At 33.4% G+C, this 26,763-nt stretch overlaps 1 protein-coding gene across 2 annotated transcripts in view; it reads left to right on the top strand.

Annotated features, from left to right (window-relative positions):
* SGCZ (sarcoglycan zeta) overlaps window positions 1–26,763 on the top strand; it is a 1,078,188-nt gene that overhangs the window by 803,196 nt on the left and 248,229 nt on the right. The window lies entirely within an intron of this gene.

Raw genomic sequence — 26,763 nt, 5'->3', positions numbered from 1 at the left:
AATGTCTATTCATGTCTTCTGCCCATATTTTAACTGGATTATTTGTATTTTGGGTGTTGAGTTTTATAAGTTCTTTTAATATTTTGGATACTGACCCTTTATCAGATATGTTATTTGCAAATATCTTCTCCCATTCTATAGGTTAAATGTTTTTGAAAGAAACAAATGGATTTGTCAAAGGCTTTTAAAGTCTATAAAATAATCATGCTCTTAGATTTATTAATATGGTATGTTATGTCAATGGATATTATAGTATTTAACATTTCATTTCTTAAATAAACCCTACTTGGTTATGTGTTATTAATCTTACAATGTAACACTGAAATCTGCTTACTAAAATTTTATTTACCATATTTACCTTGATATTCACAAGCAATATTGATTTGTAATTTTCTTTTTCTTTTTGTATGTGTGGCATCTTTATCTGAGTTCAATATCCACATTATATTTTTTGCTAAAAGAATTTGGAATTTTTATGTTTTTCATTTCACGTGCTTTGGAACAATATATGTAGCATTAGGGACTGTTTTTGAAAAAAACTGGGTAGATTTTCTTGTAAAATAATCTAGTTCTGGTGCATTTTATCTTTTTTTATTTGTTCTAAGGAAATTGGTCTTTTTTCTATCTTTAATGGAGTTAATTTTCATAAACTGGTTTCCTAGGAAATTATACATTTCATCTAACTTTCCAAATATATTTACACAAAAGTCTCCAAAATAAGCTTCTTTTTATAAATTTGTTGTTGTTTTAGTAACTATTTTCCCCTTTTCACTTCTTATATTGTATCCTTGGATTGTTCATGCTTTTTCCCCCTTATGGATTGCATTAGGTAGTGGTTTATATATACTGTTAGCTTTACCAAGAACCAGCATTTTGAAATGACAATTGAAGCTCTCATTTTTCTGTTCTCTACCTCATATTCGTTTTTGCTTTTATCTCTGTTACTTCTTTTCTTCTGATTTCCTTTGGCTTATTTGTATTCTCTGTTTCTGATTTTCAGTCAAGATTTTAAGTTATTAATTTTCATTCTTTCTTTTTAATTAGATAAACATATTTAAGATGATGTTCCTCTGATAACTACTTTAAATATTTCCCATATGTTTGGGTATGAATTGTTTTATTGTTATTATTTTACATAGTTGTGTAGATTTGTTTTGTATATCCTCATTTAGTCAGACTCCCAGGTGTTATTTAATAGGCAATTTTTTTTTTTTTAATTTCCATGTTGACGGCCTTTTAAATTGCTATTGTCAATTTTGATTTTATTACACTGTAATCATAGAATTTGATTTTAATAATTCTACTTTGGGCACTTACTCAAGCTTTCTAGTGATGTAATCTTTTGAAGGATGATATAGATAGGTAGATAGATAGGCAATCTCCGTAATGACTATGTTATTATTTATGAGGGTTAAGTCTTCTTTATCCTCACCCATAATTTTGACCGCTTGACCTTTATTATAGTGAGAGAAATGTGTTAAAATATTTAATTATTAGTGTGTTTCTACTTATATCTCTTTGTATTTCCCAGAGTTTCCTGCTTTACAAAGGATGTGCTGTATTTTTCACTGTATGGCTGTTATATTTACATTGTGATTTCTAGCTTTTATTTTCTTTCTTTAATTCTTTATTTTTTTTTCCTTAGAGAGAGAGAGAGCATGAGTGGAGGGAGGGACAGAGTGAGAGGGAGAGAGAGAATCTCAAGCAGACTCCTTGCTGAACAAGGAGCCAAATGTGGGGCTCTACTTTATGACCCTGAGATCATGACCTGAGCTGAAATCAAGAGTTGAATGCTTAATTGACTGAGCCACCCAGGTGCCCCATATAGGTTTTAGCCCTAAATATCATCCTTCTATTTCATTACATTTTCTGTCATAATCACCAAACATCCATATAGATGGTTGCCCCCATATTTTGGCTTCTCAATTCCTTGGTTTCTTCTCTAGTGATTTTTCTCTTCAACCCAAACCCAATGATTTACTCTCATGATCATCCCTAGAACTTGTCATTGCTAAAAACTGAATCTTGTATAATTTCTACTCCAAACAACTTTTTTTTTTAATTTCAACTCCTACTGTTGCAGTTAATTCTCTCTTGTCCCAAAACTATACTAATACTTTGACTTCACCAGGCTTTACAGTCCAATACCATCTTTTCAACTTTCATGACTCCATAATGTTTTTCCCCAGTCCTTTCCTAGTTTAAATTCCATGGTCCATTCATACACCCTCAATGACCTTATCCTTCTCTTGCTTTCTTGTGCTCCTGTGGAAAAACTCTAATTTTCTGGCTACTGCATCTCTACTCCCAAACAGAGGAATTTGTCTGAAGGAAAACAGAGCACTATGTGGTCCATTTTCTTGGTCATTAATCCTAAATCAACCATTAGTGTCCAACAGTCCAATGAGTCTAGTTTCTTCAACTAAATGATTGTTTTACAGTGTTCTGTCTTTACTCATTTATCTTGTACCTGTTCTTATTCTCACTCACAGAAGATGCCCATTCTCATTTCACCGGAAAAAAAATAAATTCAGTTAGTTAAGAATTTAATCAAATTCTTCCTACCAGATTAATGAACACATGTGCATATGTACCTTCCCTCTTATTGCTAAAGATCCACTTACATACTAAGTCCCATGTCCCCATCTTACCTAAGAATTTCAACCTAGAACTGCTCTGTTGTCTCTTAGTTTTCCCATCTAAAAACACCCCGCCCAGCTTCCATTATAGTTCTCTGCTATCATTTACATGAAAAATTCTTGAAAATTTCATCTAAACCCACTTTTATAGTTTTTCTCATCTCATTTTCTCTTGATGACTTTCATTCCATCTTTTGCCCCATCATTTCAGTAAAATTGTTTTTTTAAATCATTTAGTGATTATGCAAAATCCAGCAGTTTTTAGTCCTCAGTTACTCATTCCTTCCTTGAAAAGTGTTTGCTTTTTTTTTTTTCTTACTCTGATTGACAAAAGACCACACTTCTTTGCCTTATTTCTGTGTCTAATCTTCCATAACTCATTCTACTCATTGGGCGTAATGATGCTGTGATCCCCTGGGCAAGGTCCTGAGGCTTCATTGTTTCACTGTTTTCTCTAAATATCTTGGGTTTCAGGGCGCCTGGGTGGCTCAGTTGGTTAAGCGACTGCCTTCGGGTCAGGTCATGATCCTGGAGTCTCTGGATCGAGTCCCGCATCAGGCTCCCTGCTCGGCGGGGAGTCTGCTTCTCCCTCTGACCCTCCTGACCCTCCCCCCTCTCATGCTCGCTCTGTCTCTCTCTCTCAAATAAATAAAATCTTAAAAAAAAAAAGAAAAAAAGAAAAAAAAAATAAATAAATAAATATCTTGGGTTTCATTGCTTGAATTGCCATCTATATGCTGAATACTCATAAATTAATATCTCTAGCCCAGACCACTCCTGTGAATTCTAGAATTATATATCCAACTTGGACTCAAAATAACCACTTAATATTCATACATAAATTTCAAATTTAACATATCCAAATGGAACTTATGATCTTTCTTCCGGGTTCCAATAAACCCTTCCCATTTCACTAAATGTCAACTCTGTCTTTCCAGTTGCATAGGCTGAAAATCTGGGAGCCATCTCTTTCTTGCTTGCTTAACCTCATGCAAATAGATCAGCAAGTACTACATACTAGACATGATTTCTTATCAAATATACTTTTACCATTCTTCTACAAGCCATCATTTTCTCTCTCCTAGATTATTCCTAAAGCCTCTTCACTGATCTCTCTGTTCACATCCTTTGCCAGCCAAAGCTTATTCTCAACATGTTAGTGGTGTTCTCGATTACAAGTCAAATAACATCATAGTGTCACTCTTCTGCTCAAAATCTTATCATGGCTCTCTGCCTCATTAGAATAAAAGAAATAACCTTTACAATGAACTATTATGTCCCTCATGAACTGCCTCTACAGCTCATGTAATTCCCTCACTGGCCTCATTTTCTACTCATTTTCCCATATTCTTTGGACTTAATCCCCACAGATCTTCTTGCTGTTCCTCTGATTCTCTAAACAGTTCCTTGTATCAGGCCTTTTCCTTTCCTGCTACTCTGCTTTAATGTTTTTTGTTTGTTTGTTTTGCTTTTCGTCTTTATGTTTTTTTTAATATTTTACTTATTTATTTGACACAGAGAGGGAGAGAGCACACAAGCAGGGGGAGCAGCAGAGGGAGAGAAAGAAACAGGCTCTCCGCTGAGCAGGGAGCCCAATGCGGGCCTCAATCCCAGGACCCTGAGATCATGACCTGATCTGAAGGCAGATGCTTAACCGATTGAGCCACCCAGGCGCCCCAGCTTTTTGTCTGTATTTTTAACTTCAGTTATCTCCAGAATTCTATAAGATTCACTCCTTTGTCTCCTTCAGGTATTTATTCAAAACACTTCCTGTTCAGTAAGGCCATTCCTGCCAACCTGCTTAAAAGTGAATCCAACCCAACTTGTACTCCCTATCATCTTCCCATTCTTTATGGTACTCTATAGCACTTTTCACCAGCCAATGTGATATATAATGTATTCACTTGTTTTATGAATTTCCTATGTTACATCACCAAAATGTAAGCTCTGTGAAGACACAGGTTTTTTTCTTTTGTACACTCTCTATTCCTAGGCCATAGAAAATTATCTGGCACAGAATAGATAGTAGTATTTGCTTGGAATTAATTTTCTGATATTTCTTTAAGATATCCATAGATAGGAGATTTTATATACATGTCTGTCTATCTATCTGTCTATCTTCACCATAAAATCTTCAACTTAAGGCACAGGTTACGACAGACAGAATTTTTTTTTTCCACATTGACAGTCTTCATACAATTTTCATACTCATCCTGGAACTATTTACTTTGGGAGATTCCACAAATATTATCTTCAGGATCTATACTCTAGTTATTAGAGTTTCAGGCTCTTTCTGGGTTATGTATCTTGAAATCCCTTCAAGGCCTTTGAGTCTCTCCTCCACTAATTTTTGCCATATTCTAGCTCATATTGGGCTGTATTCCCTTTGAATTCTCATAGCATGTAAAGATTACCTTATAAATTTAGTTTTTGTTTTCTATATATAAGCCTAATTTATATACATACACAACAGATGATATAAGGGTAAAGACAACATTTCTTAATTTTTATGTATCACCTTAAAACTATCATTATGATGGGTATATAGTTGGCTGTGCTTAACTTGTAGGTTACTGCTTCCCTGACTGCTGACTAATTGATTGACTGTGTAAGGAATTCTTTATTCACACTGAGGGAAGAAAGGCTGAAAGAATAATTAAGAGAGAGGCGGTCCTTGAATGCTTCAAAATATAAGAAGTATTTTAAATATATATATTTATCCTGAATGTATAAATTCAGGATAAAATCAAAGTGGAAATTTAAAGTGTCTGATTTTAGTGACTATATTCATAAAACGCAGATTTTAAATAGTTGTTATAGCAAAGGTTTCTTTCTCAAACCAGAAAATGTTATCACCTAACTGCACTGACTTTCTTACAAAAGACTTTTTAATGATTCTAATGACACTTGTTTCTGATCTTATTCAGGAGACTTAGTCATTAATTGTCTCATGAATATGTTACAGCAAATTATATTCTTTTGTGGACATCTGGATTCTTCGAAGGCAGAGTTTACTTTAAATTCCAAATTTGATAAATGCCAGAGATTTCCTGAAGGTGCCTACCATCTGGGAGGAATCTTATTAATTCTTTGAATATTTTAAACTTTTTCATACGAAACAAAAGAACAAGAAGAGTAATTTTATTTGACTTCCGCAGTGTAAAAGTTATAGTTCTCCTTTTCAATGCCGGGATATTCATTTCCGTGTTTCTTTTATAACTTCTATGGAATGATACATTCATGATTGTGAGTGGCAAAAATGCTTAGACATGCATTTTTAAGTTGCTCATTCTGTGGAACTTCCATGTTACATTTGTATTACATGCCTAGTACAGTAATTTGTATTAGCTAATTTAAGTTTTTACCAATACATAGGAATTTATTCATTAGTGCAGTCATTTTATATATACTTATTCGTGGATACTATATGCTAGTCCTCAAACAGGATGTTTGTTACTTAATAAGCATAAACAACAACAAAGAACCAGAACACCAAAAACCAAAACAAAACAAAAGAACATGAAGCCTATCTGTATAACTATTATGCCTGAGTTTCCAAGATGCTCTTTATTAATCATATAAATATTAATACATTCTCATCTTTAATAGGAATATAAATAGAGGATACTTTAGAATAGTGATGAAAAGAGAACATGAGTAAAAGAATTCGGGTTTATTCAAATCTTACTAGCTGTGCTATCTTAATTGAATTATATATATTCTCAGAAGCTTTTATTTTTCATATTTAGAATTTGGTCAGTTACATATAACCTATTTGTTTCAGGAACTTTATTTTTTTTAAAGATTTTATTTATTTATTTGAAAGAGAGAGTGAGCGGGAGAGAAAGAACGTAAGTGAGGAGGGGCAGAGGGAGAGGGAGAAGCAGGCTTCCTGCAGAGCAGGGAGCCCGATGCGGGGCTCGATCCCACGACCCCAGGATCACGACCTGAGCCAAAGGCAGCCACTTAACCAACTGAGCCACCCAAGCGCCCCTTTACTTATCTTTTTTAAAAAACAATTTCAAATATATTTTGAACAGACCACAACTAACTCAAAGTCATTATATTGAAGTCCCTAAGAGTCCTAACAGTAACTTTGTTCTTACGCATAATTGAGAAGCTATAAAATATTTAAACATATGTAGTTCAGTGTACTATTCATATTATAAATATGACCTGTTTGGGAGCCTGGGTGGCTCAGTCAGTTAGGTCTGCCTTCGACTCAGGTTGTGATCTCAGGGTTATGGCATCGAGCCCCACATTGGGCTCCCTGCTCAGCGGGGAGTCTGCTTCTCTCTCACACTCTCCCTCTGTGCTCTCTCTCTCTCTTTCAAATAAATAAGTAAAAATCTTTATAAATATGACCTAACTCATATACATCTAAGTTAAAAAAAAAAAACTTGTGCACTTAAAAAAACACACAAATTAATTCAGTCAATACAATAAATTTTAAAGATTATCATTTTGCTTCTTTTTTGGTCTATAGCTAGTGTTTTGAGTGTTTACCATATGTGTGACTTTGGGAGGTGCTTTCTATGTATTATCTAATTTAAAATGAAAACAGCCCTACCTACTATAGGATTAAAAATTTTAGATAAATTAGTTAAATTGCGTGAGGTTACATACCCAGATAATGATAGAAATATGATGCAAATAGTGTTATGTGACTTCAAAATCTATATTTTTAGCTACTAGACTATTATGCCTCTTAAAAAGTAATCAGATGTTCAATTTTCATGAAAATAAAGCCAAGATAGCTGAGTAGACTCAAGTATCCTCCTCAATTTAAGTAATTGAGTGGGTGATCAAATCTATAATCTATAATTTGAGTGTTCTTAAATTATAGGTAGTCACTTTTGCTTTGGTTATTGACATTTAGTGAGATCGCATAGAATGCTAAGGATAAAAACTTGATTAAGAAAAAAAGATTAAGAAGGTGAATAATATTGCTTTGTAAACAACTAGAATTTATATATATATATACAAAAGACATTTTTAGTAATACTGAATCTTATATTCTGGATTTAATATAATGTGTTTTAATATTTAAAAACAATCAAGCTATACTTGATACAACATGGTATTTTGTATTTACTATACTTTTAAGAGTAGCAAAATCATTTTAAAAAGTACTGATGGATATTGTTATAAATATTAATACAAAAAATACTAACTTAGTAGTAAACAAAATCCTATAGCATTTACAGAAAAAACACACCATGACCAAGTGAAGATTATTCTAAGAATGCAAGGTTGTTTGAATGTTAGCAAAGCTGTTAATATACCGTAATAATGTATATGGGGAGAAAAGAAAAGAAGGAAAGATGCTGGAAATATTTGGCAATATTAAACATCTATTTCAGAAAAAAAAGAAAAAAAATTATCAGAATAGCTATTAATAAATAGTGGTTATCATGAATATATCTATATCTTTTTCTACCTCAAATTCTCAATCTTTATCTACATACCTTATCCCTAAAGCCAACATATTAGTTAGTAGGGAAATAATAGAGGCATTTCCACTAATATCAGCTACAAATAGCTATAGAGACAAATCAGCCATGGCCCCTATCTCTGTTTCTCAGTGTCTCCTTCATATGGTCTCTCCAACATGGCAAATCAGAAACACTGGACTTGTGTTGTGATGTTGCACACCTTTAAAGTTATGAGGATCTCAGACAGAAGCTGTATCGATAAAGACAAACAGAATCACTTCTGACACAGATGTAGGTACCCCTACATTCAAGAGGATGAAACAAAACCCCTACCTTTCAATGGAGGAGTGTAAAACTCATATTGTAGGAAGAGTGTGTGGGGTAAGATATATTGGCAGGGCCATCTTTAGAAAATAAAATCTGTCCTAAACAGATAGAGGAATTAAAAGAGTACAAATGTCATGTGTAATATTAATAAAGAAGATATAATACTTAGGAATAAATAGCAAATATGCAAAATATACATGAGGAGCACTTTTCATGATCCTTAAAGATACAAAAGTAGCTTTGAACTAATGGGAAAACAAGCATTGTTCTTGAACAGGACAACATAACCTCCTTGATTTAATTTATAAATTTAATGGAATCTTAACAAAAATTCCCCAACAGCCATTTTTATAGAGCTGAACAAACTGATACTAAAGTTAATTTGTTAATTTGTCATAATAAACATGTAAGAATAGTTTAGGGGTGCCTGGGTGGCACAGTCAGTTAAGCATCAGACTCTTGGTCATGGCTCAGGTCATGATCTGAGGGTCATGAGAACAAGCCCCATGTTGGGCTCCATGCTCAGAACACAGTCTGCTTAAGACTCTCTCTCCCTCTCTCTCTGCCCTTCCCCCACACATTCTCTTTCTCTCTCTCTCTCAAAGAAATAAATCTTAAAAAAAATAGCTTAAAAATTATTGAAACACTAAGTCTATAGGAGGAATTTCCCTACCAGATATTAAAACGTACTGTGTATGTGAATATTATACTTTTTGCATATATATGTATATGTATTTTAAAATGTGGTAGTGATCCATGAATAGACAAATATACGAAAGGAATAACAGAGAGTTGAGAAATAGACAAAAGTATATATGAAAACTCAGTATATGACAGGAAGTGCCATATCATATCTCTGGGGAAAATTATGCTTTTTATAATGAATGTTGCTGGTATTATAGGAATAACCATTTTGAAAATGGTAAATTTAAATCCATACCTTAAGCTTTTCACAAGAATAAACTTCAAATGGACAGAGGAAAAAGAGTTCTAATTGTAAAAAATGTATAAACACGTAAGTATTAAAACATGGATGAATCATTTATATTCTTAATATAGAGAAAGATATTCTGACAATGACACAAAATTCAGATGGAATAAAAGTAAAGATTGATAAATCTGATTAGCTTTTTCAAAAATTACATGGACAAACTACCACTGGATGATCTCAAACAAATCATTTATGAGACACATGATAAAAATATTTGCAATAAGTGTCACTGATAAAAGGGCTAATAACTCTAACATATATACTTATACTTATGTATGAAATATATATGTATTGTATATAATATATATATACATTTTAAAAACTACTTGAAAATTGGGGGAAGATATTCTGGTTCAGCTCTGACATGTAAAAAAGTTTAGAAGTTATTACCTCCCTCCATACAATAAGAAAAAAAATCTGAACAAACTGAAAATTCACCAATTTTCTTGGACCCATGAAAGAGTTGAAGTCAGAAGGCAAATCACCACTGTGGAATCTGGAAACAGGCAAACATGGATACTCACACCAAGATCAGTTTACCTGAAGCTGAGGGTGCTGGAGCCATAATCTGATAGGAACACTTCAATGATAATTTTCATATATTGATAAAAGCTGAGTGTAGACTAGTTCATAGGTAAGAACCCCTAGGAGCCCAGTCTTAGGGAGGCCTTCACATTTTCCTGGACTTACCTCTCAGGACACCACCAGGTTCTCACTGTGAAGATCCAAGAAAAATCCCCTTGTGTTTCTAGCAAGGAAGAAGAGTAACCATTCTGAAATAGACCCAGAGTGTTCTCCATAACAAAGTCCTGTTCTCCAGGGGAATAGACTTTACCAGATTTTTATCTCCCTGGAACATTCCTGAAGTTCATAGCCTAGGGCTTTGGTCTAATACCACCAAGGACTGGGATTCAATCATAGGGTTATAGTTTGTATCCCCTTCCCTATATCTTGCCACAACATCAAGAGCATTCCAGTGTAACAGTAGGAAAGTATATATTATTTTCAAAGAGTGAATGGATACATGTTAAAAAGACACAGGCACCAGATGTAGGACAATTTCATCATCAAAATAAACATTAATAGTAATGGATTTTAATCAATTTAAAATAGTAATTAATCCATATTAATTAAAAATTAATGATAATTTATTTACCTAATTTATCCTCTCACTAAAATATTTGCCCAATTATAAGCTAAGCCCTTTATATTCTAAGCACTCATTTAATTATTTAATAATTAATTGATTTGCAATTAAGCAATAAAAGATAATGATTGTATTAATAATAGCACACCAAATAATGAGTGCAGAAAAATGATGGTGTTAGAAAAGTCATTACTTGTCAAATATCATAGTAATTCTTAAGGGAAGAATCATTAAAGTATGTTAATAATAGTAAATGTTTGTTAAGAAATATATTTACATATGCTAAATACTTCTCTATAAAATACTTATAAATTAGTAAAAAAAAATGTAGGGGTGCCTGGGTGGCTCAGTCGTTAAAAATCTGCCTTCGGCTCAGGTCATGATCCCAGGGTCCTGGGATCGAGCCCCACATCGGGCTCCCTGCTCAGCGGGAAGCCTGCTTCTCCCTCTCCCACTCCCCCTGCTTGTGTTCCCTCTCTTGCTGTCTCTCTCTCTCTGTCAAATAAATAAAGTCTTTAAAAAAAAAAAAAAATGTAACTTTACAGTAGAATAACCTGGCAAACACCACTTAATCCAAGTGAGAAAAGTTAATGTCAGTAATGAGATAAACCTTAATGATTTGCCTGCACCTATAATGCACTGGGAAGACAATAAGAATTCATGGTATTCCTGACAAAAACATAGAACCTCTATCTATTATGAAAAAATATCAGAGAAAGAAGAATTCTGTACAATATAACTCATCTTTACTTTTCAAAAAATGTCAAGGTCATGAAGACAAAACGAACCAAGGAACTATTCCAGATTGATAGTCTAAAGAGAGACATAGCAATTAAATGCAATATGTATCCTAGACTGTATTGGATTGGATCCTGGACCTGACTTTGTTTTTGTTTTTGTTATGGGGGACTTTATTGAGATAATTGAAATATTAATAAGGCTTACATTTCATAATTGTGCTATATTTAGTAAGAAAATGCTATTATTGTCAGGAGATGCATACCAAACAATTTAGGGTAGTCTGCAACTTATTCTCAATGGTTCAGAAAAAAAAAATCATTGTATGTAAGGATACAGCAACTGATACGATAAAGCAAATGCGCTAAAATGTTCACAACTGAGAAATCTGTATGGAGGGTTGGGTAGGAGCTCTTGATATTATTGCAACTTTTCTTTGAGTCTAAAAATATTTCCAAGTAAAAGTTTATGAAAAAGAAGTAATAATTATTTGTCAGTAGACATAAGACAGTTCAAAAAAAAAAAAAAAAAAAAAAAAACGCCCTTAGATGAAGTGAAAGCTCAGGTATCACTAAATTTAACTCAACCAACATTGATCCAATACCAAATATAGGGGGTATAGCTCAGTGGTAGAGCATTTGACTGCAATACCAAATATATATAGGTCTGTTATGTCTTAGAAAATATAAGGAGAATTAGAATATTGTTCCCTTCTCCACAGTATAATTAAGCAATTAATTTAGTGAGGAAATAAACCAAGCAAACAACTTATTATAATGAAAGTCAAAGAAAATAGAAAGTACATGGAAACATGAACAATGTGCTGGGAGAATGAAAATAAAGAGATAAATACTAGAACTTATTTCAACAAGAATGGCTTTGGCCTTACTGATAAGAAGGAACTTAATTAGTGATCAGTAAAGTCCAAAGATCTTGAATATTATTTTAGCTTCACTTAAAAAAATGTTAACTATTTATAAACATACTAATGAATTTCTATATCTTTTAAAGAAATATTTATTTATAAAGACAATTCTAGTGTACTATTTATCTTGAGTTAACATCTAAAATAGCCTCTGAGGTTTAGTTATTTCAAATAAATAAACCACTTACTTTACCCTAGTGTTTACAAATTCCAAGAGTATCAACAAAATTGAGAAAATATTAAATATTACTGCTCAATTATAAATTTAAAAAGGAAGATCCCTAGATTTCAAATTGTTTAACTCAAGGATTCACAATGCAGTGATTTTCTGTCACAAATTTTTGTCTTCAACAGTGTGTAACAGGCAAATAGCAAATAACAGTTTAGGTCTTTTGTAGGATTAAGGAAAGCAAATTACCTATCTTGTGCTCCTCAGTGGAATGCATGCACTATGAAGACAGGGACAAAGTCCATGTCTCCTACTGTGTCTTCTGGGCCTCACCTAGCACCTCATGCATGATAGGTGTTCAGTAAACACACATTCAGTGAATATATAAACAGACATTTTTATAGTAGCAGCCCTCATGGACACATTGAATCATATCAGATAAAATCCCATTTTCTATTCTGTCCATGAAAGTCAAAATACAAAACATGACTGGAATGACTGGGTGGCGCAGTAGGTTAAGCACCTGACTCTTGGTTTCAGCTCAGGTCCTGATCTCGGGGTTGTGGAATTGAGCCCTGTATTGGCTCCATGCTCGGTGCGGGATCTTCTTGAGATTCTCTCTCTCCTGTTCCCTCAGCCCCTACCGCTCATGCTCGCTCGCTCCCTCTCAAATAAATAAATAAATCTTAAAATAAATAAAATAAAAAGTAAAATATGACTAATGAATTCTATCTAAACAGTCAAATATTTTCCTACTCAAACCTTCTTTTTCTCCAAAGGATCTAGGGTAAGCTTGCTATTATAAGCTTCTAGGTGTATAGTCACTAAAGGGAAAGGGGATGTTGAGGCACTGTCTCAGTTCATTCACTTAGACATACACAAGTGAAGAAAAAAGCCTGGAGAGGAGGTGGGAAATGAGGGAAGGGAGGTGGATTTCAAATCTTCAATTTTATTTCAGCAAAGTCCAAAATCTCAAATTTAAAATCATCAGTTACAGTTAGTTATCATTTATCTTTAATATCTTTTCATCTGGAGTAATTTGTCTTTCTTTGTATTTCATGGAACCAATAATTTTGAGGAATACAGTGTATTTATTTTGTAACCTGTCCCTCAATTTGTTTTTGTCTGCCTTCCTTTGTGATTAAAGACAGGTTATATACTTTTGGCAGGAATACCACAAAGGTGAGGTGGAATTATTTTCAATGAATGTTAACAGGATGTACATGCTGTCGATCAGTCCATTTACTGGGAATGCTGATTTTGATCTTTAGGTTTCGCCATTGTCAGGTTTTACACTGTATAGTTGTTATTTTATTATTTTAGTCACTGTAATTAATCACTGCCTTCCAGGGAAATATTTTGAGACTGTACAAATTTCCTGTTACTTCTCCAACTTTCACTAGTGAGTTATTGCACCTTTTGATGATTTTCGCTTGATTGCCAAATTGTTAACTTAATTCCATTGTTCCTCTGTATTCATTAGTTAGCATTCTACCATATGAAAGAGGGTTTCCTTTCCCTGCATGTATTTATTTGTGTCAGTGCAGACTCCTACATTTTTACTTTAGTTAATAGGTTATAACTTTCTTATCATTATTTATTTTGATGTTCAAATTGTCCCAAAGTAGCTGGGTTCTGTGTCTCTTTGACAGATGCCAGTCATCTTGTGGCTGTTTGCCTGTTTTTTGGCACAAGAAGATATTTTATTCTCATCTTGTATTTTCCCTCCTCCATCTGTGAAAACAGCAATTTTTTATGGTTCCTTTCCTTTGAAAATGGTATCAAGACAACAAAATCTGTGTGGTGGGTGTGTTCATTGCAAGTAACCCTTACGGTGGATAGAACTGGGATGCACATGAACACATACTTTGTGTGTAAAGAGGGAGAGACAGACATATAAATTAAAAAAAAAAAGACACAGTTAATGGAGAAAATCAACAAAACCAGAGATGAATTCTTTGAAAAGATTAATGACTGGTAACACATTTTCAATATTAGCCAAGAAATAACAGAAAAAAATGCAATATCAAGTATCAAAATAAGGAAATCAATATGACCATGCAAAGAAAAGATGATAATACAATGATTTTATTATCTTATGCCAATAAATTTGACAATTTAGGTGAAATAAAAACATTCCTTGAAAAACATTTAACAAAAATGACAAAAGGAGTACAGAAATCTAAATTAAATCCTTTTAAAAGAAAAAATTTACGGGCGCCTGGGTGGCTCAGTTGGTTAAGCGACTGCCTTCGGCTCAGGTCATGATCCTGGAGTCCTGGGATCGAGTCCCGCATCAGGCTCCCTGCTCAGCAGGGAGTCTGCTTCTCCCTCTGACCCTCCCCCCTCTCATGTGCTCTCTCTCTCTCTCTCTCTCTCTCAAATAAATGAATAAATAAAATCTTTAAAAAAGAAAAGAAAAAATTTACTACCTATTTTAAAAATGCATATGTTATTTTTAACTTTCTCAGATTTCCTGATGAATTTCTCCAAATATTTAATTCCTGAATAATACCAATCTTAAATAAACTCTTCCAGAGAATAGCAATTATAGAAACAATTCCCGATGTATTTTATGAGACTAGTTATGGCCTTGCTGTCAAAAATCTATGACAGGTATTATTTATTATAGAAATGGAAATGGAAATTTGCATTCTGGACATAAAGGCAAAAATTCAATACAATATACTATCAAATCAATGAATATGTAAAAATTATGGCCTATCAAAAATAAGAAAGTAGAAGGCTTTAGAGGGATTGAAGTCAGTGTTCAATGAATGAGCAAAATGCAAGAAATATTATATATATGATTCAAAGATAATTTGACAAAAGTACTTATTTGTTATGAAATGGCCAAAAATGAAACAGGAGGATGTCAGAAAATGCATGTTTTTGGGAAACTCAATGCAAGTTTGTTTGTTTGTTTGTTTGTTTATTTATTTATTTTATAGTTGACACACAATGTTACATTAATTTCATGTGTACAGTTATAGTGTTTTCACACGTCTATACATTTAGCACATTAAGATACTTATCAAAATATGCTTTGCTACTAAGTGTTGATGCTATGACTAGAACATATGTCTTCTTAATGGTGTACTAGCATGTTTGCTCAAACATTGGTGTGATGTGTCATATGATTTCATGATGTTTATGAACATTTGTGATTTTATAGCTTTAATTCCTTTTTTAAGTGTTAACATATCAAGGTGTATATGGCATCACTACTGTTTTGTTCATTTTAAATGTACCTTGTTTTACAATTTCTTAATTAATTGACTTGTATAAAGCATTTTCCAGTTATAAATAATTTTATTTCTTCTAATTCATAACTTCTATTGGCATAATATTCTACTATGATGTTTCTGAATGTTTTTCTCATATGCAGTATTCTATATTTTAAGGAATTGGCATGTTTATATCAAAATTATGATCTAAAATTATTTATATATTTTTCTATTATTTTGATAACTATTAAGCATTAGAAAGTACTACATTTTTTAAAAAATCAACCTGATATTTTCTTTTATCACAGGTTAAGACTGACTGTATGAGAATTTTCCATTTGGGAAAAATATGACACAAAGAGAAAAGTTAAATTAGTAGTATGTAAACATGTAAACTTTCAATTTATGAGTACAAATACAAATTTTATTTAGCAAATAATAGTACTTTAACGCACTCTAAAATGTGCTTACTTAACTTCTGTTCTACCTACTATATATCTTGGTGTGGTTTTCCTTGTGTTTATCCTGCTTGAGGTTTGTTGAGCTTCTAGGACTTTCAGATTTATGTATTTCAACTTTTTAGAAATTTTATCATTTTGTTTTCAAATATTTGTTTCTTCCCAAACTCTCTTCTTTTCCTGGTACTCTACTCACATATTGAATCACACAACGGTACCATGTGAATTGGAGACTTTTTCTAGTTTTCTTCAGTTCATATCACTATTTCCTTACCATCTAGTAATTCTTTTCCTAAAGGTTTTTTGTTTGTTTGTTTACTTCTAGAATTTGCATTTTGTTCTTTTTGCATTTTATCTATTTCTGTATTGTTTCCTGTTTGTTTCTTTCTGATATACGTATTTCCCTTTAAATCCTTTAAAGCATTTAAAAGTGCTGTTTGAAAGTCTTTGTTTCTTAACCCATTATCTATATGATTTCTGGATCATATTTGTTTGTTTATTCACACTGATATTATGTCAGAAACTATGAATACTATATTGTGATTCATCTGGGTTTTATTGTTTTTCTTCTTAAAATGCTAAGTTTTCTTTAGATGACAGTTAATTTACATGTAGATCATCTTGATTATTTCAAAGCTTGTTTTTAGGGTTTTTAAAAATTTTTGTTTATGGGTCTCCTGGGTGGCTCAGCCAGTTAAGCATCTGCCTTCAACTAAGGTCATGATCCCAGGGTCCTGGGGTAGAGCCCCACAATGAGGAGGGTCTCTGATCAGCAGGGAGCCTGCTTCTCCCTCTGCCCTTCCCCCCACTCATGCTATCTCCCGCATGAGCTCTCTTTCTCTCAAATAAATAAATAAAATCTTAATATTTTTTTTTTCCATTTTGAATGTGTCTGGAAAATTCATTTACTCTAGGCCTCTCCTATCCCTACCCTAAGCCATGACTTTCCTGGAGTCTATACTGATTGTCATGGTATCAACAATGTGGCTCCATTCCAACTGATTGAAACTCTAATGTGTCTCAGTTCTATGTGATTTCCAGTATTTGTCCAATGTATAGTTCCCTGGTAGTTTTCCTCTCTTTATAAATTGCACTTAGACTGGTCTCAAGGAGTCTTGTCCTACAGATGTGCAAATTAGTTTTTAGTTAAAAACTCAAGAGGATATCCATGTTGATTTGGGGATCTCCCCTGTTGTCAACTGTTTGAAATTTTCAAATTTTTGTCTAGTTTTATAGTTGTTTATGGCCGTCCCTTATCATGGCCAGAAGAAGCTCTTTGTCAGTTTCTTTTTCAATAAGATTTTTTAAAAGATTTATTTATTGGGGTGCCTGGGTGGCTCAGTTGGTTTCTGCCTTCGGCTCGGGTCATGATCCCAGGGTCCCGGGATCAAGCCCCACATCGGTCTCCCTGCTCTGCGGGAAGCCTGCTTCTCCCTCCCCCACTCCCCCTGCCTGTGTTCCCTCTCTCACTGTGTCTCTCTCTGTCAAATAAATAAATAAAATCTTTTTAAAAAAAGATTTATTTATTTATTTATTTGAGAGAGAGAGAGAACATGAACGGTGAGGGAGGGGCAGAAGGAGAGAGAGGGAGAGAGAGAGAGAAAGAGTCTCAAGCAGACTCCTCGCTGAGCGTGGAGACCAATGCAGGGCTCGATATGACGACCTGAAATCATGACCTGAGCAGAAACCCAAGACCAGACGCTTATCTGACTGAGCCACCCAGGGGCCCCAATTTCCATAACATTTAAAAAATTTTTTTCTCTTTAAAGTTTCTGTATCTTGTTATCAGTTATTTATTACTATCTTTGTTATTTCTTGTTTTTAATTTCTTTGGGTTTTTAATACTTTCCTTCAACATATTATATCAATTCCTAGCTCATGATTTTCATTTTTTTATGGAATTTGAATGGGTTAAGTGACGATTTCATCAATTTCTATTTCTCCCATTTAATAAGCAGTAGAGGTTAGGATTGAAAGCAGGTGTTTAACTCTGTAGTTGCTAGGTGCAATCTTGAAAACATGGTTTCATGAGAAACTATGGACTCTGAGAAACAAACTGAGGGTTCTAGAGGGGAGGGGGTGGGGGGATGGGTTAACCTGGTGATGGGTGTTAAAGAGGGCACGTACTGAATGGAGCACTGGGTGTTACACACAAACAATGAATCATGGAACACTACATCAAAAACTAATGATGTAATGTATGGTGATTAACATAACATAATAAAAAAGATAGATATAAAACAAACAAAAAAAAAAAAAAAAGAAAAGAAAACATGGTTTCAGTGGTTGCCCAGTCAAGCCTCATAGGATTCAAAAGTATTTCTCAGAATTTATCTTTGTTCTAGTAGCTTGACTAACTTGTCATCATCTCAAGGGTGAGATGGGGTGGGGGAGAATTCTGTTGCTTCCTACTTCAGTGCTCTGCCAGTGTAGTTATCTGGCTAGATCACTCCTTTTTGACTGTTGCTCACTTTCTTTATTCCCTCTCATTTCTCTCTTCATCATTTCTGCTGGTTCACTGCTTCCATTTCCTAGTAGCTTCTGCTTCCTGTCATCTGTCTCCATATTTTTCTAATTTTTACAATTTTACTTTCTGTTAAGTCTTTTTATATACATTAATTTAAACTCCCTATTAGAAATTATTTTATTGCGGGCGCCTGGGTGGCTCAGTTGGTTAAGCGACTGCCTTCGGCTCAGGTCATGATCCTGGAGTCCCAGGATCGAGTCCCGCATCGGGCTCTCTGCTCAGCAGGGAGTCTGCTTCTCCCTCTGACCCTCCCCCCTCTCATGCTCTCTATCTCATTCTCTCTCTCAAATAAATAAATAAAATCTTTAAAAAAATTATTTTATTGCATTTAAGATATAATTCAGAACCATAACCCCTAAAGAGTAGAATTCTCATGGCAGTGTAAACTACAAGGCTCTGGAAAACCATACATTTCTGTCATTGAGCTACAAAAGATTTCCAGCTTATGCTGGCCAAACTAGTATGGCAAGATAGCATGGATTCTATTATGGTAATAATTTTAAGGAACTACTTTGGCAACTTACTCAGAAAGGGGCCTATGGGTGTGAGGTTTTCTCAAAGTATTATGTCCAATACAGGCACAAAAGCCATCATCTGTCTTCCACTTCTGTCTTATTCATGTTAACTTTCACCTCAAATAAATAATAATATTGATTTATGTGTGTGTGTCTTTATGTGTGTGTATGAGTAGGTGTGTGGGTGTGTGCATGTAAAATCATCCTTTGTTTCTCAAATGCCTAATATTGACAATCTAACCTAATACATGTAAGAAATAATGAGATCCTGATTAACTTAAAAATAGTTTCTCTTCTTGTGAATTTAATCTTTGTTGTTGTATTATTATTATTATTATTATTATTATTATTATAGATGGCATAATGGTTAATAGCACAGACTTTGGATTCAGACCAGATCTGGATTCAAACATCTCTACCAATTTTTACCTTTCTTATTTAGGTGATGTCATTTACATATTCTGAGCCTTAATTCAACTTTCAGTATTAAATGCACATAGTGTATATGAACACAGTTTATACAGGGTCCAGGTTTGTATGAATCAAATTAAGCATCTATATTATCATCACCTTTTGTTAGAATCTCTCTTAATGAGACTAAAGAGAAAAAAAAAGTGTTCAAGCTACTGTCCATATGACTTGATATCGAGTTATGCTATTAAATTATGTTAATTTTAATTGGGGATGTCTCATTTTTTAAAGTATGGAGATTATTTGATTAAATATGTTAAGGGAGATCGCTATTATAGCCACTCAGTTTAGCCATCAGATAAAGCTACCAAGATTAATTTCAGAGTAATCAGTGTTTCATGAGAAGTAATATATTTACGCACTCTAGTGCTGTAACACTTGCAACAAAAGCCACTCACCAAAGTTACTAAATTTTAAATATAGCTACTTTGAAAACAATCTGGGCTTGTGGGAGAAAGCAAAGTCCTCAATGACCTTAGAAAACTGAGTTATGTTATCTCCATGAATATACAAAGATATAGTCAATGACTTTGTAAACTCTATTGCACTTTCATCATCTTTTAAACTGATATCACACTGAGGAAAGCAATTAATTTGTTTGGCTTTAAGTAACATGTATTTTCTCCTTTGTTACCGATATCAGAAACCTATGTCATTTTAAGAAGGTAAATGTTAAATAAGCATAATTGATACCTTACTCCTTGAATGAAATAATCTCATCGAATACATGAACTGAAGAATTAAAAAAAATATGTATCTGTACAGGCACAAAAGCAGTGATCTATCATTGCCAAAGCAAGACAGGGATTAGGCTGGAATCTGGAATAATCATTGGAATCTGGAAAGGCTCTATTGAGACTTTTCAGCTGGGGAAGAATGAATATAAATGTAGAGTATGGCCCTTGTTTGGAAATTTGTCCTGTATCCTTCAACATATTGCTCACAAAAACACTTTCAAAAACACCATAGGTTCAACTAAAAAAAAAAAAAAAATCATGTTTATAATATATTCAGACTGTAATTATGTGATTTTTAAAGGGAGATATTAATAGCATGAATGTTATATTCCTGACCTCAGGAAACTATAAAACAGATGAGTTATTTACATGAGATATCTTCAGGGTTGTATTTTCAAACTGATGCTAAAATGCAGTGGAACTACCATCAACTCTTTTATTTTATTTTATTTTTTTCCAAAGATTTTTTATTTATTTATTTGACAGAGAGAGACATAGCGAGAGCAGGAACACAAGCAGGGGGAGTGGGAGAGGGAGAAGCAGGCTTCCCGCAGAGCAGGGAGCCCGATGCGGGACTCGATCCCAGGACCCTGGGACCATGACCTGAGCCGAAGGCAGACGCCCAACGACTGAGCCACCCAGGCACCCCTCAACTCTTTTATTTTGTCCTTACTTTATTATATCAGTGGTAACAAACATAATTATTTAATTTCAAAAACAGTGGTTACTTACAAAGGCTGTGTACTTGGGATTTAAAATGAACTTTACTGAAGACAGAGCATCTTGAAATCATTTCTAATTGTGGTAAATACTGGAATTATAATGGTTTCTTCCAAAGTAGTAGTATATCTTAATAAAGTTCAAGAACCAAAACATAGTATTGTGAAAATGTTCAAAATATTTCTGTCATTTGAAATATAGATAGTAGAAGTAGTTGTTAAGACACCTTAAAATATAATTTATGAAAAAAAATAAAGCCATTAAAGCCAATACCATAAACCATCCTATCAATGTACTGGAGCTCCAAAATTACAACTTTAAGGTATCAATGACATAAAATTGCCCCATTTTTCCCCCCACCAATGCCCCAATTCTAATCACCAGAGGTAGCAGCTATTAATGGCTTTTTTTATTAGTAGTTTTTAAAATAGTCGTCATCATGATTTTTCAAAATAGGTATTTTCTCTGTTGTCAAACATATATTGAATATATAGACTTCTCACTGTAAAGGATGAGAAATTTAATTGATCTACACTGCTTTCTGTTTCTTTCACTTCCTTGAGTTTCTACTTCAGACAGTTATTTCTAATATTCCAGTACTTGCCCTCAGAAGTTTAAATTGTATACTTATTTCTTGATTCATCAATTCTAGATAGCACTTCTTTAAGTTTTATTTAAATTCCATTTAGTTAACATACAGTATAATAGTAGTTTCAGGTGTACAATTTAGTGATTCAGCACTTCCATACAACACCCGGTGCTCATCACAAGTGCCCTCCTTAATCCCCATCACCTATTTCACCTGTCCCCACCCCACCCCACCCTGGGAACCATCAGTTTGTTCGTTATAGTTAAGAATCCATTTCTCCATTTTTCTCTCTTTTTCCCTTTGCTCGTTTCTTTTGTTTCTTAAATTCCACTTACGAATGAAATCATATATTATCTTTCTTTGACTGACTTATTTAACTTAGAATAATACTCTCTAGCTCCATCCATGTTCTTGCAAATGGCAAAATTTCATTCTTTTTTATGGCCGAGTAATTCCTTTACACATACATACACACACACACACACACACACACACACACACATATTCAGTTTTTTTGCTGGTTATTCGTCTATTCAAGTTTTCTATTTCTTCCTATTTCAGTTTTGGTAACTAAAATTTTACTTTCATTTATTTCCTTACTTATCCTCCATCTCCCACCTTCTGCTGAGAATTATGTTATATATATATATATATATATATACCATCAGGGTTTATAATACTTATACGTTGTTTGTTAAAATTGTGTATAGATCAAATCTAAAAATTAAATTTCAGTATAGATGACAATACATTTTATTTATATGTTAACTCTTATTCAAAACCAAGTTGTTATTGGGCCTACAGAGTAGTATTTTCAATGCTATTTTATTAATACTGTGCCATTGAAAAGACAACATTCAAAACATTATAGTCAAAGAAATATTGCCTTTATAAACTTTATCAAATGCTTAACATCATGCCTTGAGTTAATGTGCTTCATACACACACACACACACACACACACACAGCTTTTTCTTTTTTCCAGGTTATCTTTATACCTGTGAGCAAAAAGAAAAAAAAATAAATAAACCACCACAAATATTTGATTATATTTCATCATCAGAAACATCCAGATTTTTTATATCACACACTATGTTAAGTAAAGGCTATTTTCTTCTGGAAAACGATGAAGTTAGCCCTCTAATTCTATTATCTCTTCCTTATATTATTTCTTGTTTCTTAATATACAGTATTTCCACTTGTTCATCTTGATCTTTCTCTTTAGTCCTTTGTTTTCCTTCAGTATCTAGGAATTTGGGGAGCTTATTCATATTTTTAAATATATTACTCTATTAACAAATACTAGTAGCTTGTAAAGGATTTGGGGTAACATATATACAGCTAATGACACCTCTCAGCCCTACTTATGTGTCAAAATAGAGAAGATCTGATGCTGAAGTCAGCCAATTTACTGTTTTTTACTTTTGGATACAATACATATCTTTCTCTGGACACTCCCCAGAACTTCCAAAGAGACCATTTTAATTAATAGCTCCTATTAATGATTTTATTCATTTTCACAAGTCTTTATTGTGTTCAGTAGTTTCTTTTTTTTTTTTCTTTTTTTTTTTTTTAAAGATTTTATTTATTTATTTGACAGAGAGAGACACAGCGAGAGAGGGAACACAAGCAGGGGGAGAGGGAGAGGGAGAAGCAGGCCTCCCGCCGAGCAGGGAGCCCGATGCGGGGCTCGATCCCAGGACCCTGGGATCATGACCTGAGCCGAAGGCAGACGCTTAACGACTGAGCCACCCAGGCGCCCCTGTTCAGTAGTTTCTAAAGATCTTGATTTACTATCCAATTTTATCTTTTTATCAAATCTGGCAAGTAGAATGGAATGATTATTAAATTTTATAAATTAATCAATTAATCTCAAATAATATGTCTTTACCAAGATCTTAAAATGCTGTATTTAGAGATTCAGAAAATCTGCATGTAAGTCAAATATGCCAATTTTTGTTGAAAAATAAATGGAAGTCTCAGTTTTCTTAGGTTTGTGATCTTAATCGTCATGAATAAGAGAAATCAATCTTGCCACTACTCTTGGCATGATTAGCAATTAAATTATGAATTTATTTGGAATGAAGAAAATAGGGATAGACTTTGAGTTTTTTAGTACAAATAAAATTGTGTGCCTGTTTTTCTCCTTATTGAATATATAAATTATCTTGCATTCTTGACATGGTTATAACAAAACATCTGCTTATAGCTTATAAACCAACAAAGTGCACAAACACTTGGGGAATAAATAAAATGTACAATAAAGATTGAAGAGATTGACATCATAAGTTAGATATAATAACATATTTGGATTCAAGAACAATGTTAGGACAAATGCCTTATTTGTGGCACTGGAATTCTAGCTTGCCAAACTGAAATTGAAATATACCTATAATTTTTGAAAACATTCAGCAAACATTTTTGTTGTCAATGTTGTACTATAGAAAAGTGCTTGGGAATAAATTCAGATACAGCTTAAATGTCAACTTTTGGGAAAATACAGTTTTATCATTTGGATATAACTTTGTATAAATGTATGTTATTTTACTAACAAAATATTCAAACATGTAAGTGCTAAGAATTGGTCAATAAATAGAACTTATTTTTTTAAAGATTTTATTTATTGATTTGAGGGAGAGAAAGAGCATGAGACAGCATGTGTGAGAGAGAGAGAGGGAAAAGCAGTGGCGGGGGGGGAGGGGGGAGAGAGAGAAGCAGGCTCCCCACCAAGCAGGGAGCCCAATGCAGGACTCGATCCCAGGATGCCGGGATCAAGACCTGAGCCAAAGGCAGACACTTAACCAACTGAGCCACTCAAGCACCCAATAAACAGAACTGACATGAGAATTTAAAGTAACGTTCTTTGGTTTCAGAAGTTCATGGCAAAATATTTTTAGGAATTTTAAAAAGTAATCTGTCAATATAATATTTTATATTATATAGACACGTTTGGGGATACATAAATATATACATATATGTACACATTTATTTAACAAGGATGCTTATATGTTTAGGAATCTGATACTACATACACACTATATATTATGTTTTACAAATTTGGTTTGTTTTGTCCTCGCTGATTGACTCTTGTAGTATGTTTGTCTTCTTAGTGTGTTACAATATTAGCATACTATAAATATTAGAATACTAGTGTGTCAGAATATTATCTCTTTCCTAAAAGTAAGATCTATTATTCTTAATTTGTAAGACTCACTAATTTTTATTATATTTTACCCAATTTTCAATAGAAAAAATCTTGTGTTCATATGTGAATGGTGGCATTATGGGAATTCTTTTCTTTTTAATGCTTTCCTATGTTTTCCATATTTTGCACAATAAAACATTACTTTCATAACAAAAAATAAAAGATTATTTTCTAATAACACTAAGTTCAGATTATTTTCTTAAAGTCAACACTGTGTAGCTATTCAGAAAATATATATTGTTTCCCTTTAGACATGCTGACTTGGTAATACCTGTGGAACATTTCAGTGGAGCTATCTTGCAGACAGTTGAACATAGAAGCCTGAATTCTAAAGAGAGATCTAGGTAGAAAGAGACAATTTTTTAAATAAAGTCATGAACCCAGGTTATATCACTAAGTACATGTATGAAATTCAAGAGAAGATGGCCAAAGATAGAATTACAAGGAAATGTCTTTGAAGGGTGGTCGTAAAATAGAATAAAAATAGGTAATATTTATTTATTGGTTTCTCACTGTCAATAAATTTTCTAAATTTTTTGCTAATAATAAAATTTTCTCACTAATTTTATGAAGAAAAAAATATTCTTAATAGCATTTTGCTGTTAAAGAAACTAAGTCACAGAGAAATTGAGTAACTTGCTCCAGGTCATAGAAATAATATGTGTAAGAATGGGATTTCAAACTCAGGCAATGTGGCTTCAGAGCCCATGGTCTTAAACACTATTCTCTACTAGCCTTGGAGGGTCCAAAGAGTTCAGAATGCCTAGAGAATAGTCCAGGAAAGTTATTTGGAAACCAAGAGAATGTTCTAGCATAGAAGCCAAGTATTTCAAAAGGTGGTACAGATCAAATGTTAAATTACATTCAGAAATCCACTAGGGTAGGAAGCCAAGTTATCCAGTGGATTAAAATTAAAATTGACAGCATGTGTATTTGAGAGGAGGGAAGCCAGATAGGACTGGGGGCCAATGGGGAAAGGTTATGGACAAATATTAGAGATATTCCAATGTGGACAAGGAGAGAGTTATCAGGTGAGTTTTTTTTAGAATTAGCTCTAGTTAAGATAAGGAAACTTCATGGTTTGTAAAGTTTGATCCATTTGTCACCTAGGCCAGAAGACGCTTAAGCTTAATGTTTCTCCTTTTGCTTATTGGTGCCATTGGTGCCAGAAGCACTAGAAAATTTCAGTATGTCTTGCACCTGTTAATATTCAGTCTGATATCAGTCAGGAGAAAAGAGTATACTTGAACCCTGGGTCCGTGTCTTTGATATCTCTGTTTATTTCAAATTTTCTTGACTTCGATATAACCACACAAGCTTAGTTTCTTCCTTCCTTTATAATTTTTTTTTCAATGTTGCCCTTCTTATCCCTTCTTTCCCTGACCTCCCAAAGCAAGATTTTTCCTCAAATTCACTTATCATTTTTATGCTTTACTTCCTTTATGCACCATTTTTCTATTCTTTTACTGAACTCCCCTTACTTAGTAGCTGATTCCTAGATCAAACAACTAGCTTCAGGCTGGGAATTCTTAAAATTATATTTTAATTAATTTCCTTTCTAACCAAATTTGAGTTCTCTTGACTATTTTCTTTCCTTTTCCTTATATTTTAATCCCTATATTAAGCTTTACGTGCATAAATTTAATTTCATTTATACTCCTCCCTTCTGTGTTCCATTCTGTCCTCCTCCTACTAAATGCAAACTTTGAGAAGGTAGAGTCCATATCTCCCTTCAATATTGTGGCAGCTAGCATATGTCTGGCAGACGTACAAGTTCCCTTTTCCATTCTCTAGTTATCCAAGCTCAATAGCAACATCTGCTGATTTCAAGTCTGTCTCTTACCCATCTTTGCTACATCAACTCAAATCCAGTTTCTCATCTATTCATGCCTAACTTATTTTAACAACTTATGTCTTGGTCTTGGTGAACCTTCACTTTTTAT

This window comes from Halichoerus grypus, chromosome 3 (genome assembly GCF_964656455.1).
Source record: "Halichoerus grypus chromosome 3, mHalGry1.hap1.1, whole genome shotgun sequence".
NCBI lineage: Eukaryota > Metazoa > Chordata > Mammalia > Carnivora > Phocidae > Halichoerus > Halichoerus grypus.
The sequence above is the reverse complement of the archived record's forward strand: the minus strand, read 5'-3'. Positions and strand labels throughout refer to the sequence as shown.